The sequence below is a fragment of the Chiloscyllium punctatum genome, chromosome 31 (genome assembly GCF_047496795.1).
Source record: "Chiloscyllium punctatum isolate Juve2018m chromosome 31, sChiPun1.3, whole genome shotgun sequence".
NCBI classification, from domain to species: Eukaryota; Metazoa; Chordata; class Chondrichthyes; order Orectolobiformes; family Hemiscylliidae; genus Chiloscyllium; species Chiloscyllium punctatum.
The window spans coordinates 12,893,688-12,908,667 of NC_092769.1; positions in this window are offsets into that span (position 1 = coordinate 12,893,688).

The following is a 14,980-nucleotide window of genomic DNA, read 5'->3' on the forward strand; positions in this document are numbered from 1 at the left end:
AGAGAAAGAGAGTGACAGAGAGAGAGACTCACACAGGGACAGAGACAGGGATTAATTCTAGGAATCACACATACAGCAGGAAAATCCCAAGAAAACCTCAGCAAATACCCACCCTCTCCATTCCCAGCCCTGTGTGTGTGTGTCTCAGGAAGCCTACCTACAGCCAGGCTCTGAGACACTATTGTCAGACCGCAATGACACAACTAATAAGGCTTCAGTAAACAAAAAGAGAGTTGTCGCAACTGGGAAAGATGACACTTTGTTGCCCCAGAATGAACATCTCAGTGGGCAGCAAGATCCCACAAGGCTCCTGTCCTGGGAATTAACATGTCACTCAGGCAGAGCCCTCCCCAGGGAGCGGACTGACGGACGATGCAACGTGTCAGAGAGAGGGCAGGGCTTGGTTCCACTAACCCCTCACCCAGAATAAATGTGCGCAAGGAATTGGTCAGATTCATTCTCATACCCTGTTCTCTCTCTGTATGGAGAGTGAGCAGCCCTCCCTGTCTGGTTGTGACTGTGTGTGTGTGTGTGTGTGTGTGTGTGTGTGTGTGTGTGTGTGTGTGTGTGTGTGTGTAATAATGTTTCCAGCCTCTGGTTAATTAGTTTCTTATGATTTGTTTGTTTTTCGATGTTGCTGTGAGGTTATGAAGTGCATTTGGGGACGGGAGAATGGAGTGGTGGGATTGTGTTTAAACTGGGATCTTGCTGTGTAATTTTGCATCACACTGCTCTCGCTCCGCTGCCCCCCCCCCCCCCTCCACCCCAACCAACTCATCTTTTCTCTCTTTTATCCCGAGGAACTTTTGTCGGGAAAGCAGGAAAGTGAAGATCTAAAATGCCTGGGGGGACAGGAAAGCCTTGGACAAGAACAACCTCCAGAGGGCGGGGAGCACAGGCCTGAGGCCTGTTGGCCAGGCTGCAGCCCGTGGGGCCCAGGTGAGTGAGGGGTCTGTTTCTTCCCCCGAGGTTTCATCTCCTCGAGGGATGGGCTGGGGGGTGGGAGCCTGGTTTGTCGGGACCTCTGGTTCACTGGGACCTGTCAGATCACGGGTTTGAAGCCTGGGGTTAAAGTCAACGGGGCATCGGTGACACAAACAGGGGAAACCCCCAGGATCTGGGAGACGGGACTCCCTCGGGAGGGAACTCGAACCCAAAATATCTGACCCTCTGGAAAGAATTGTCACACTCTCAGAGGAAAGTGGGTCACAGAGAGGGCAGGGTGATCGAATTGGAGACAGAGAGAAAGGAGAGTGAGAGAAAGAAATGGAAAATGGTGAGAGCAAGAGAAACAGGAGAGAGGGGGGGGTAGTGTGAGATTGTGAAATAGCTGCAATATTTGATTCTGGGGTGACAGGAAATAATAAAAATGATCAGATTATCGAGCTTCTGCAGCACTGTCACTTGTGGGATCTTGCTGTGCGTCAATTGCCTTAATGCCATCGTTGCAGGCAGTGAGTGGTTTTAATCAGCAAACCCGTCATTTCAAGAACTTTTCAACATGAAAACTCAACTTATGTTTGTGTTTGGATATTCCTGAGAAATTGCCTGTCTCACCGAGAGGGAAAAAGCCGGGATCTCGCTGTGCTATCTCCCTGTGAAAGATTTTCCTGCTCAGCCTTCCCATTAATGGCTGCCTCTTTCCTCCCAAAGGGATCTTCCTGACCACTTGAGGATTTGAAAAGTGTGTGTTTGGGAGCAGGAAACCTTCAAACAAGAACTTCCTCCAGAGGGGGGGAAACGCAGTCCTGAGGCCTGAGGCCTGTTTGACAGGCTGCAGCTTGTTGGGCCCAGGTGAGTCTTGTCTGTGTATTACCCCGAGGTTTAATCTCCTCTCTCTGGGAGGGGTCGGGGGTGCGGGCTGGCTTTTACCAGGACTTCTGCTCAACCGGGTCTTGTCGGATTGCGGCCTTATCGTTTTTGAACAGGTTTGAAGCCTGGGGCTAAGGTAACTGGGGCCTTGGGATTTGACACAAATACGTCAACCCTTAACCAGCATCACCCATGATGTGTGTGGGGTTAGATTGCTGCTTGTGGGATCTCACTGTGCGTATGTGGTTATTAATGTTTGTAGCCTCAGGCCAACCGCTCTGCGGGGATGTCTGTGTATTTCAATGTCACTGTGATGGCCAGCAATTCATTCATTCATTCATTCTGCAATCATTAAACTAAACCAGGGTCACATGGGAGATTGGGGAAGGCAGAGAGCTGTGGGATCTTGCTGTGCTTTTGGTGCCACTGTTGTATTTTATTTCAATTTGATTTGTTTTTATTTCTCTGTGTTTCCCCCCACCCCCCCCCCCCAACCCTGGGGGTGAGGAGGAGATTGGATAGAGGACCTGAAGCTCAGGACGATGCAGAGACAGAGACTTAAATCACATCTGCCGCAAGGAATCCACAGACAGACAGACACACACACACACACACACACGCGAAAGACAGACACACACACAGACAGACACACACAGACAGGGTGTGGTTCAGGCTGTGTCTCGAATATATACAGACAAGGGGGGAGGAGAGGCTTATGTGTTTTTGGGGGGCATTTATGTGAGGGTCCTGCTGTATTTGGATGGAGAAAGAACACGGCATTAACAGAGATGGTGTTTAACAATGCGTGGGGGGGATGCGTGGGGGGGGAATGCGTGGGGGGAATGCGTGGGTGGGGTAATGCGTGGGGGGGAATGCGTGGGTGGGGTAATGCGTGGGGGGGAATGCGTGGGGGGGGAATGCGTGGGGGGGAACATGCGTGGGGGGGAACATGCGTGGGGGGGAACATGCGTGGGGGGAACGCCCCCACCTCTACTGTGCCCCCGTCTCTCTGTCTCCCCTCTCTTACTGTCCCCACTCTCTCTGCCCCCTCTCTCAGTCCCCCTTGTCCCTGTACCCCCCTCTGTCCTCCCTCTCTCTCTGTCATCTCTCTCTGTCCCCCTCTCTCTGCCCCTCTCTCTTTCTGTACCACCTCTCTCTGTCCTCCCTCTCTCTCTGTGCCCTCTCTCTGTCTCCCTCTCCCTCTGCCCCCCTCTCGCTGTCCCCCCTCTCTCTGCCCCCCTTGCTCAGTCCCCCTCTCTGTTCCCCCCCCTTCTCGGTCCCAGCCCTCTCTATGTTACCCCCTCTCTGTCTTTCTCTCGGTCCCCTTCTATCCCTGTCCCCCTCTCTGTTCCCCCTCTCTTTCCCCCCTTCCTCTGTCCCCCCCCTCTCTCTGACCCCCCTCTCACTGTCTCCCCTCTCTCTGTCCCCCTCTCTCTGTGTCTCCCATCTCACTGTCCCCCCTCTTTCTGTCCTCCCCTCTCTCTTCCCCCCTTCCTCTGTCCCCCTCTCTCTCTGTCCCCCTCTCTTTGACCCCCCCTCTCTCTGACAGCCCTCTCTCAGTCCCCTTCTCTCTCTGTCCCACTCTCTCTCATTCCCCCCTCTCACTGTCTCCCCTCTCTCTGTCCCCCTCTCTCTGTGTCTCCCATCCCACTGTCCCCCCTCTCTCTGTCCTCCCCTCTCTCTTCCCCCCTTCCTCTGTCCCCCTCTCTCTCAGTCCCCCTCTCTCTCTGTCCCCGTCTCTCTGACCCCCCTCTCTCCACCCCCCTCTCTCTGACCCTCTCTCTCTCTCTGTCCCCCTCTCTGCCCCCCCCCCCCTCTGTCCACGATCTCTGTACACATCTCTCTCTCCTCTCTCTCTGTTCCCCCCTCCCTGTCACCCCCTTCTCGGTCCCAGCCCTCTCTCTGTTCCTCCCACTCTCTGTCCCCCTCTCTCGGTCCCCCTTCTCTCTGTCCCCCTTCTCTCTCGCCCCCCACTCTCAGTCCGCCCCCTCTGTAACGGGCTCTCTTTACCCCACCCTCTGCCACCCCTCTATCTGTCCCCCCTCTCTCTGTCCCCACGTCTCTCTGTCCCCTTCACTCTCTGTCCCCCTTTTCCATGTCCCCACTCTCTGTTCACCCACTCTCTGCCCCCATCTCTGTCCCTCATCTCCGTCCCTCCCGTCTCTGTCCCCTCTCTCTGTCTGACCTCTCTCTGACCCCCCCCCACCTCTGTTCCCTCCGTCCCGCCTTCTTGGTCCCAGCCCTCTCTATGTACCCCCTCTTTCTGTCCCCTCACTCTCTCTGTCCCCCTTCTCTCTCTGTCCCCCTCTCTGTCCCCACGCTCTCTCTGTCCCCCCTCTCTCTGTGTCCCCCCTCACTCCGTCCTCTCTCTGTCACCTCCCTCTCTGTCCCCCCGTCCTCCCCCCTCTGCCCCCACTCTATCCATCCCCCTCTCTCTGTCCCCCTCTCTCTGTTGCCCTCTCTCTGTCCCTCTCTCTCTGTCCCCCTCTCTCTCCCGTTCTCTCTGTCCCCTACTCTCTGTGCCCCCTTTCTCTCTGTTCCGCTCTATCTGTCCCCCTCTTTGTCCCACTCTCTCTGTTCCCCCTCTCTCTGTCCCCCTCTCTCTGTCCCACTCTCTCTGTCTCACTCTCTCTGTCGTTCTCTCTGTCCTCATCTCTCTCTCCCACTCTCTCTGCCTCTCTTTCGCTCTATCCCTCTCTCTCTGTCCCTCTCTCTCTCTGTTCCCCTCTCTGTCCCCAGGCTCTCTCTGTCCCCCCTCTCTCTTTGTCCCCCTCTCACTCCCTCCTCTCTCTGTCACCTCCCCCTCTGTCCCCCTGTCCCCCCTCTGTCCCCCATTCTCTCCATTCCCCACTCTCTGTCCCCCCTCTCTGTCGCCCAATCTCTCCAGCCCCCACTCTCTGTCTCCCTCTCTCTATCCCCCTGCTCTCTGTCCCCATCTCTCTGGCCCCCTCTCTCTGACCCCCTCTCTCTCCCGTTCTCTGTCCCCCTCTATCTGTGCCCCCTTTCTCTCTGTCCGCCCTCTCTCTGTCCCCCTCTCTTTGTCCCCCACTCTCTGTCCTTCCCTCTCTGTCCCCCTCTCACAGTACCCCCTCTCTCTGTCCCCCTCTCTCTGTCCCCTTCTCTCTCCCGTTCTCTCTGTCCTCATCTCCCTGCCCCCTCTCTCTGTCCCCCCTTTCTCTCTCTCCCTCTCTTTGTCCCCCTCACTCTCTGTCCCCCTCTCTGTCCCCACACTGTCTCTGCTCCCCCTCTGTGTCCCCCTATCACTCCCTTCTTCTCTCTATCACCTCCCTCTCTGTCCCCCCGTCCCCTCCCATCCCCCACTCTCTCCATGCCCCACTCTCTGTCCCCCTCTCTCTGTCCCCCACTCTCTGTCCCCCTCTATCTCTGTTCCCCCTCTCTTTGTCCCCTTCTCTCTGTCCCCCTCTCTCTCTGTCTCCCTCTCTCTGTTCACCCTCTCTCTCTTCCCCCTCTCTATACCCCCCTCTCTCTCCCCATCTCTCCCCTATCTCTTTCCCCCCACTCTCTGGTCCCCCTCTCTCTCTGTCCCCTCCCTGTCTGTCCTCCTTCTCTCTGTCCCACCCTCTCTCTGTCCCCACTCTCTCTGTCCGTCCCCTCTGTCCGCCTCTCTCTTTCCTCCACTTTATTTCCCCCGCTCTCTCTGCCCCCCTCTTTCTGCCCCCCTCTCTTCGCCCCCTCTCTCTCTGTCCCCCCCTCTCTCTCGGTCCCACCCCCCGTCTGTCCCCCCCTGTTCCCCTCTCTCTGCCACCTCTGCTGCCCTTATTCTGTGACCACCACTCTCTGTGTCCCCCCACCTCTCTCTGTCTCTCCCGCTCTCTGTTCCCCCTGCTCTCAGTCCGCCCCCTCTGTCCCCTTCTTTCTTTCCCCCTCTCTCTGTCCCCCCTCTCTCCGTACCCCTGTCCCCCCTCTACTGCCGCCCCGTCTATCTGTCTTCCCTCTCTTACTGTCCCCACTCTCTCTGCCCCCTCTCTCTGTCCCCTTCTCCCTGTACCCCCCTCTGTTCCCCCTCTCTCTGTCCCCCTCTCTCTCTGTCCCCCTCTCTCTGTCCCTCACCCCCTCTCTGTCCCCCTCTCTCAGTCTCCCGCTCTGTCCCCCGCTTCTCGGTCCCAGCCCTCTCTCTGTCCCCCCTCTTTGTGTCCCTCCTCTTCCTCTGTCCTCCTCTCTCTGTCTCCCCCTCTCTCTGTCCCCTCTCTCTGCCCCCCCCCCCCCCCTGTTCCCCCCTTCTCGGTCCGAGCCGTCTCTCTTTCTCTCCCGCTCTCTGTCTCCCTTCTCTCTGTACCCCCGCTCTCAGTCTGCCCCCTCTGTCCCCGTCTCTCTTTACCACTCTCTCTGCCCCCCTATCTGTCCCCCCTCTTTCTGTCCCCCTGTCTCTCCCCTTCACTCTCTGTCCCCCTTCTCCCTGTCCCCACTCTCTCTGTTCCCCCCTCTCTCTGCCCCCATCTCAGTCCCCCATCTCCGTCCATCCCCTCTCTGTCCCCCTCTGTGTCCCCCCACTCTCTGACACCCCTCTCTGCACCACCCCCGTCCCGCCTTCTCTGTCCCCCTCTCTCTCCCTTTCTCTCTGTCCCTCTCTCTCTGTCCCCACTTTCTCTCTGCCCCCTCTCTCTGCCCCTTTCTCTTTGGCCCCCTATCTCTGTCCCCCTCTCTCTCCGTCCCCCACTTTCTGTCCCACCCTTTCTGTCCCCCTCTCTTTGTCCTCATCTCTCTGTCCCCCTCTCTCTGTCCCCCATTTCTCTATATCCCTCTCTCTCTGTCCCCTCTCTGTTCCCACGCTCTCTCTGTCCCCCGTCTCTCTGTGTCCCCTTCTCACTCCCTCCTCTCTCTGTCACCTCCCTCTCTGTCCCCCCTGTCCCCCCGTCCACCACTCTCTCCATCCCCCACTCTCTGTCCGCCTTCTCTGTCCCGCACTCTCTGACCCCTCTGTCATTATGTCCTCCCCTATTTCTCTCTCTCCCTCACCTTATCTCTCCCTTGCCTCTCTCTCTCTGTCTCGCCCTGCTCCTTCTCTCTCTGTCCACCTCTCTTACTCTCGATCCCCCTACCTCGGTCTCTCTTTCTCCCCACCTCCCTGTTCCTCTCTGACTAAATCTCTCTCCCTCCTGCCCCTCCCTCCCTCTGTGATGCAGTCTGTCTCCCTGACGCGTCCCTCTCCCTCTGATCCAGAGGCTGGGGAGAGTAGGAGTGGTTGGTGCTGTGGCTACATGTGGTTGGAGGGGTGGTTGTAAGATGATAGAGAGATGTGGGAAGTGGGAGGAGGGGGAAAAATGGAGTAGAGACAGAATTGGGGAAGGGAGATAGATGGCAGGAGAGAGAGAGGGTGTAGGGGAGGGCGCAGAGGAAAGAGTGGAGGCAGGTGGAGAGAGTGGGGGAGAGGAAATGGGGAGGCCAGGCTGCAGTGGTGGGACAGAGGGAGTTAAACCCAGCTCCTGAGCTCAGGGCGCAGTGCCCTCCCCTTCCCTGAGGACCAGGACTTGGGGCTGTGTCTGTCTCTCTCCAGCTCAGCTTCTCCAACACAAAGACACACAACAACATCGGTCACTCTGCTGCTCGGCACGCTTTAATCAACATTTTTATTGGTTACAAATGGAAGTGATGGATACAGTCAGTGGGATGGTGCCTTTTCTCACGAGCACCTGAGTTGTGAGAAACATTGAAATGTTTCCCTGTAACCCCCCTGGGGGATAAGGATGGACAAACCAGCGCTACCCTCAGTCTGTTACCATAGCGACAGGCTGCTCCATCGCTGAAACACTGAACTGAAATGAGAAAATCCCGGATGGATTGATTAATGAGGGAATTTGATGGATGGATGGATTTGGTTGAAGGGATATTTCAGCACATTCTTCAGCTGCTGCCTGAACTTAGTCTGGGTCACGGCATAAATCGCGGTGTTTGTGCAGCAACTGAGGAGCTGCAGCATGAAGCCCAATTCCTGCACAAAGGCATCGAGAGACACAGGGGTATACACAATCCACACCATCCGGTACCATATAGAATACAGCATTAACGTTGACCATAACAGAATAAAATTGGCCGAGATCACAAACAGTAAAATGATGGATTTTTTTCGGTTTCTCATTTCAGTGTCAGACTGAGCGTCCCCATTGGTGTGAGCGCGGAGTCTCCTGCGGGCTCTGCTGGTCACTAAAATGTGTCTGACGGTGAGAACATTGAGCAGCAGAATCAGGAGAAATGGGACACACGGGGTTAGAATGTGGTGGAGGGACTCGATTGTGACCCAGACACTGGAGGATAGAACACCGACTGTTACATCACAAAACCAGGGGGCGTTCATCAGCCAATACCGAGCCTCGAGCATAAAATACCAGGAAATGTTCTTTAAACAGCTCAGCACAGTCACTGCTCCCAGAACCACAGCCGCCGTTTTCTCACTGCAATATTTACTTTTCAGCTTCTGGCAACAAATGGCCACAAACCGATCAAAGGTGAAAGTGACGGTGAACCAGACAGAGCAGTCAGTGGCTGCATAAAGCAGGACGGCGTGGATATTACACACGGGGAAGGAGTACATCAGGAAATAAAACTGTTCCCAATAAACAATGGGAATTTGTCTCAGGATCAGGTCGAGGATAATGACCAGGAGATCCGCCGCTGCCATGGCCCCCAGGTAACGTCTGACACATGGAGACAATCCACAATCTTTATAAAGCAGGACGTAGATGGTCACTACGTTAACTGTGAGGAAGGAAAACAAACCCATTATCCATCAGCCTGGAGCCAAAGGGACCCGTTTGATCGGGGACCCAGTGAGATTTACAAATGTGTCCCTGTATTCAGGGATTTATTAAAATAATTGGAGCTGGAATAACAAATGGGAAGGTCGGAATTACTGACAAAAATGTGACATAAACCACAAGAAACCCTCCCTCCCCCAACACACAGAGACACATCCATAAGGACAGATGGTTTCTAGAACATTCCCACAGACTCGATCACTCGAGAGCAGACACAGGTCACTCCTTCCCAGTTCCTAATACGGAAAGTGGGAACGTTGCTGTCCTGAAGGATTCTCTCCCAGTTTCCTGAAGACAAATGGAGTTTGGGAATTCCTGTATTTTGGTCTAAATTGTGGTCGATCCTGTGTCGTGGAGAAATGTAAACGCAGGGAAAACGTATTCACCCCTTTAACTGCCTGAGGGTCCTTCGGAACAGTGTCTCCTTCTCCCTGGAACGGGATCTCTTCCCTCGGGATCTTATCGTTTGTTCAATTCACTGATGTCTGGCCGTTCACAAACAATGTCAGGGACAGAACGTTCCGGGGAATGTCAGTTATAGAATGTCGGGGACAGAACGTTGCAGGGAATGGCAGTTATAGAATGTCAGGGACAGAACGTTCCGGGGAATGTCAGTTATAGAATGTCAGGGACAGAACGTTCCGGGGAATGACAGTTATAGAATGTCGGGGACAGAACGTTCCGGGGAATGGCAGTTATAGAATGTCGGGGACAGAACGTTCCGGGGAATGGCAGTTATAGAATGTTGGGGACAGAACGTTCCGGGGAACGTCAGTTATAGAATGTCAGGGACAGAACGTTCCGGGGAATGTCACTTACAGAATGTTGGGGACAGAATGTTCCGGGGAATGTCAGTTATAGAATGTCAGGGACAGAACGTTCCGGGGAATGTCAGTTATAGAATGTCGGGGACAGAACGTTCCGGGGAATGTCAGTTATAGAATGTCGGGGACAGAACGTTCCGGGGAATGGCAGTTATAGAATGTTGGGGACAGAACGTTCCGGGGAATGGCTGTTATAGAATGTCGGGGACAGAACGTTCCGGGGAATGGCAGTTATAGAATGTCAGGGACAGAACGTTCCGGGGAATGTCAGTTATAGAATGTCAGGGGCAGAACGTTCTGGGGAATGTCAGTTATAGAATGTTGGGGACAGAACGTTCCGGGGAATGTCAGTTATAGAATCTCAGGGACAGAACTTTCCGGGGAATGTCAGTTATAGAATGTCAGGGACAGAACGTTCCGGGGAATTCCTTGACCTGTCCATGACCTCCCCCCCCTATCCACCCCACCAACATGGTGTACTGTGCAAAGGCCACAGATCCATCCAGCATGGGGAGCTGCACTGACCACATCATTGCATTCTCTATAAACCGCAGATAGTCTGACCAACACAGCAGGATGTGCAGTGATCGCACGGGAATTCATCTGTAACCCAGGTGCAGTTACCCTCCCAGTCATGTAGGGCTGTGTACCCCAACCCCAGTGCATTGATCTGTAAACCAGGAGCAGTTACCCTCCCAGCATGTAGGACTGTGTACACCACCCCAGTACATTGATCTGTAAACCAGGAGCAGTTACACTCCCAGCATGTAGAGCTCTGTACCCCAACCCACTGCATTCCTCAGTAACAAAGTGTTAGATCCCTGCCCAGTGTGGGGAAACTAGCAGCCCGGGCTGGAAGTGACAGGATGTGCAGCTCCCACCCATTTACAGCTCCATATCTCCATTGTTGCCATGACAAGGGGTGCTGTGGGTGTTAACATCACTTCCAGAGAGAGGTGGCGGGGGAATCAGTTTAAATATCATGACATGGGAGGGGTTTAGGAAATAGACAGAGAGGGGGAAACTGAGAGACAGTGTCATGGAAGGGTGTGTTCCCAGGTTGCAGAATGCTGAAATGTGGACACTTTGATAGCATTCTGTAACATGAGCCAGTCTTCCCAGGAAAGATGGGAAAAAAGGATCTTGGTGTGAGGTCAGATGAAACAACAGCTGCTGTGTGGTTTTAAAATTACGTTTATGTAATTTTAATAAGTGTCTTTTTGAAACAGTACATTACTGTAGAGTTGGAGTAGGGTAATAAGCAGTTAAGGAAAGGGGGTCTCAGAGTTGTGAATAGTTGATGTAAAATGTTCAGTTTCAGAGTTAAAAAAATAAATTGATGTTTTTATTTAAACAGTGGAATTTGGGAGTCCTCTGTCACTCATATTTTAACAGTTTACAAGGCCAATTGAGCATTTCTTTATGTTTAGTTTATATTACCAGATGAGCTCAATGTTGTGTCCTCCCAATTGCTGTGTGTATCTGTGCATCTGTGTGGGGCAGGTCTGGCAGTCTCTGTGGTGCTTAAAGTGATACAATGCCACCCTCTGCTGGCCTCCACACGCCACTGCACAGGCATTGGCAGAGGGTGAAAACCAACAGGGATTCATTCAGAGATGGGGAGGGAGAGGGCAGCTGCTCACAGCACCATCCAAACTGATGTCTTATCCATGGACTGATCTAAATGTCCTTAAAATGTTGTAACTGTCCCTGCTTTCACCACTTCCTCTGGAAGTTCATTCCACACACAAGCCAGATTTGGTCTAAAATAATTACCTCTCGTGACATTTGTGAATCATTTTTCCTCACAACTTAAAATATCCCTCAGTTTTGAATCCCCAACTCTAGGGAAAAGACATCAGCCCTCCCTTCAGCTTCTCTGTACCCCCCATTATTTTATAAACCTCTGTAAAGTTACTGCTTAATCTCATATTCTTCAGTGAAAAAAATCCCAGCCTAGCTCAATCCCTCCTTTCCCAGCAACCTCCAGGTTAATCTCTTCTGAATCCTCTCCAGCTTAATAATATCAAGGTCAGTAACATCAAAGTGAATAGTCAAGGTATTTTCTTAGGGTACGGGGAGACCAAAACTAGCGGACATCAGCTTAAGGTGAGAGGGGAAACATTTAAAAGTGTCCTAAGGGGCAGCTTTTTCACCCAGAGGGTGGTGTGCCTATGGAGTGAGCGGGCAGGATGACCAGACTGGACACAGTATTCCAGAAGAGGTCTCACCAATAACCTGTACAACCACAACATGACGTCCCAATTCTGATACTCAAAGGTCTGATCAATGAAGACAAGTGTGTTAAACACCTTCTTAACCGCACTATCTATATGAAATGCAAATTTTAAAGAATTAAATCTGACGGCCTAGGTTTCTGTTCTACAACATTGCCAAAGGCCCTGCTTTTTATTGTATAGATCCTGCTGTTGTTTGATTTACCAAATCCAATGCCTCGCATTCATCCAAACTAAACTCCATCCGCCACCCCTCAGCCCAGTGTGTGATATTACTGTCACCTCAACCTCTCCCTTCAATTTTAAAATGCCCATCCCTCTCCAGGAGGCCTGCACACTCCGGCCTTGAGTTTCACAAAGACCCTGAGCTTGGGTTGCCTTGTGTGGTTAGGGGGAGGAGGAACAGATTGCAAGTACAGTCAGTGGGGAGGAGAGACTGGGCAATAATCAGCGGCCTGGTGTCACTTCATGGTTTTAGGAAGAGGGCAGTCGCAAGTTAGAGGTGGGTAAGAGTGATCGGTGTTTTGGGACCAGAAATTAAGCTCTTCCTTCGTCTCTGGTGTTCAGTAATAAATATCTATTTGAGACCCTTCATTGGGCAGAGTGTGGCTGCAGGATTTCTTTCCTTAATATTGCAGACTTCAGATAATAGCAATTAAAGATGGTCATAGTTAATTTCGATAGCATAGCATATAGAATCAATATCCTGCAGTTGAGACAAATATCTTGCATTTGTTTAATAATACAAAGTGTTTTTTGTAATTCAGTAATGGCAACCTGATTATAATCATCCACACCGAACTGAAAATGGGCACTAAAATATGACCCAAAATCTGAGTATGGTAGTTGTATTGGGTAGTGTCCCTGTCTCTGAGCCAGAGCTCTGGATATGATTCCAATTCCTGAGCTTGTGTGGTAGTGTTTTGTATATTAACCACACTGAACCCCTCGGTTACATTCCAGGCTTTAACTCACTCCGGGATATCTGTTATTCTGTACATAAACCACTCTGAACCCCTCAATTAGATTCCAGGATGTAACTCAGTCTGGGCTATCTGTTATTCTGTATATAAACCACTCTAAACCCCTCAATTAGATTCCAGGCTGTAACTCACTCCGGGATATCTGTTATTCTGTATATAAACCACTCTGAAACCCTCAATTAGATCCAGGCTGTAACTCACTCTGGACTATCTGTTAATCTGTATATTAACCACTCTGAATGCCTCAATTAGATCCAGACTGTAACTCACTCCAGGATATCTATTATTCTGTACATAAACCACTCTGAACCCCTCAACTAGATTCCAGGCTGTAACGCACTCCGGGATATCTGTTAATCTGTATATAAACCACTCTGAACCTCTCAATTAGATTCCAGGCTGTAACTCACTCCGGGATATCTGTTATTCTGTATATAAACCACTCTGAAACCCTCAATTAGATCCAGGCTGTAACTCACTCTGGACTATCTGTTAATCTGTATATTAACCACTCTGAATGCCTCAATTAGATCCAGACTGTAACTCACTCCAGGATATCTATTATTCTGTACATAAACCACTCTGAACCCCTCAACTAGATTCCAGGCTGTAACGCACTCCGGGATATCTGTTAATCTGTATATAAACCACTCTGAACCTCTCAATTAGATTCCAGGCTGTAACTCACTCCGGGATATCTGTTATTCTGTGTATAAACCACCCTGAACCACTCAATTAGATTCCAGGCTGTAACTCACACTGGGCATTCTGGTATTCTGTAAATAAACCACTCTGAAACCCTCAATTAGTCTACAGGCTGTAACTCACTCCGGGATATCTGTTATTCTGTATATAAACCACTCTGAACCCCGCAATTAGATTCCAGACTGTAACTCACACCGGGATATCTGTTATTCTCTATATAAACCACTCTGAACCCCTCAATTAGATTCCAGGCTGTAGCTCGCTTTGGACTATCTGTTATTCTGCATATTAACCACTCTGAAGGCCTCAATTAGATCCAGACAGTAACTCACTCCAGGATATCTGTTATTCTGTATATAAAGCACTCTGAACCCCTCAATTAGATTCCAGGCTGTAACTCACTCCGGGATATCTATTATTCTGTATGTAACCACTCTGAACCCCTCAATTAGATTCCAGACTGTAACTCACTCCAGGATATCTGTTATTCTGTATATAAACCACTCTGAACCCCGCAATTAGATTACCGGCTGTAACTCATTCCGGGATATCTGTTATTCTGTGTATAAACCACCCTGAACCACTCAATTACATTCCAGGCTGTAACTCACCCTGGGCTTTCTGGTATTTTGTATATTAACCACTCTGAACCCCTCAATTAGATTCCAGGCTGTAACCCACCCAGGGCTATCTGTTATTCTGTATATAAACCACTCTGAACCCCTGTATTAGATTCCAGGCCGTAACTCAGTCTGGGCGATGTGTTGTTCTGTATATAAACCACTCTGAACCCCTCAATTAGATTCCAGGCTGTAACTCGCTCTGGACTATCTGTTATTCTGCATATTAACCACTCTGAAGGCCTCAATTAGATCCAGACTGTAACTCACTCCGGGATATCTGTTATTCTGTATATAAACCACTCTGAACCCCGCAATTAGATTCCAGGCTGGAACTCGCTCTCGACTATCTGTTATTCTGTATATGAACCACTCTGAAGGCCTCAATTAGATCCAGACTGAAATTCACTCCAGGATATCTGTTATTCTGTATATAAACCACTCTGAACCTCACAATTAGATTCCAGGCTGTAACTCACTCCAGGCTATCTGTTATTCTGTATGTAAACCTCTCTGAACCCCTCAATTAGATTCCAGGCTGTAACCCACTTCGGGATATTTGTTATTCTGTGTATAAACCACCCTGGACCCCTCAATTAGATTCCAGGCTGTAACTCACTCCGGAATATCTGTTATTCTGTGTATAAACCACTCTGAACCTCTCAATTAGATTCCAGGCTGTAACTCACTCCCGGCTATCTGTTATTCTGTATATAAACCACTCTAAACCCCTCTATTCGATTCCAGGCCGTAACTCAGACTGGGCTATGTGTTATTCTGTATAAAAACCACTCTGAACCCCTCAATTTGATTCGAGACGGTAACTCGATCTGGATTATCTGTTATTCTCTATATTAACCTCTCTGAAGGCCTCACATAGATCCAGACTGTAACTCATTCCAGGATATCTGTTATTCTGTAAATAAACCACTCTGAACCCCTCAATTAGTTTCCTGGCTGTAACTCACTCCGGGATATCTGTTAATCTGTATATAAACCACTCTGAACCCCTCAATTAGATTCCAG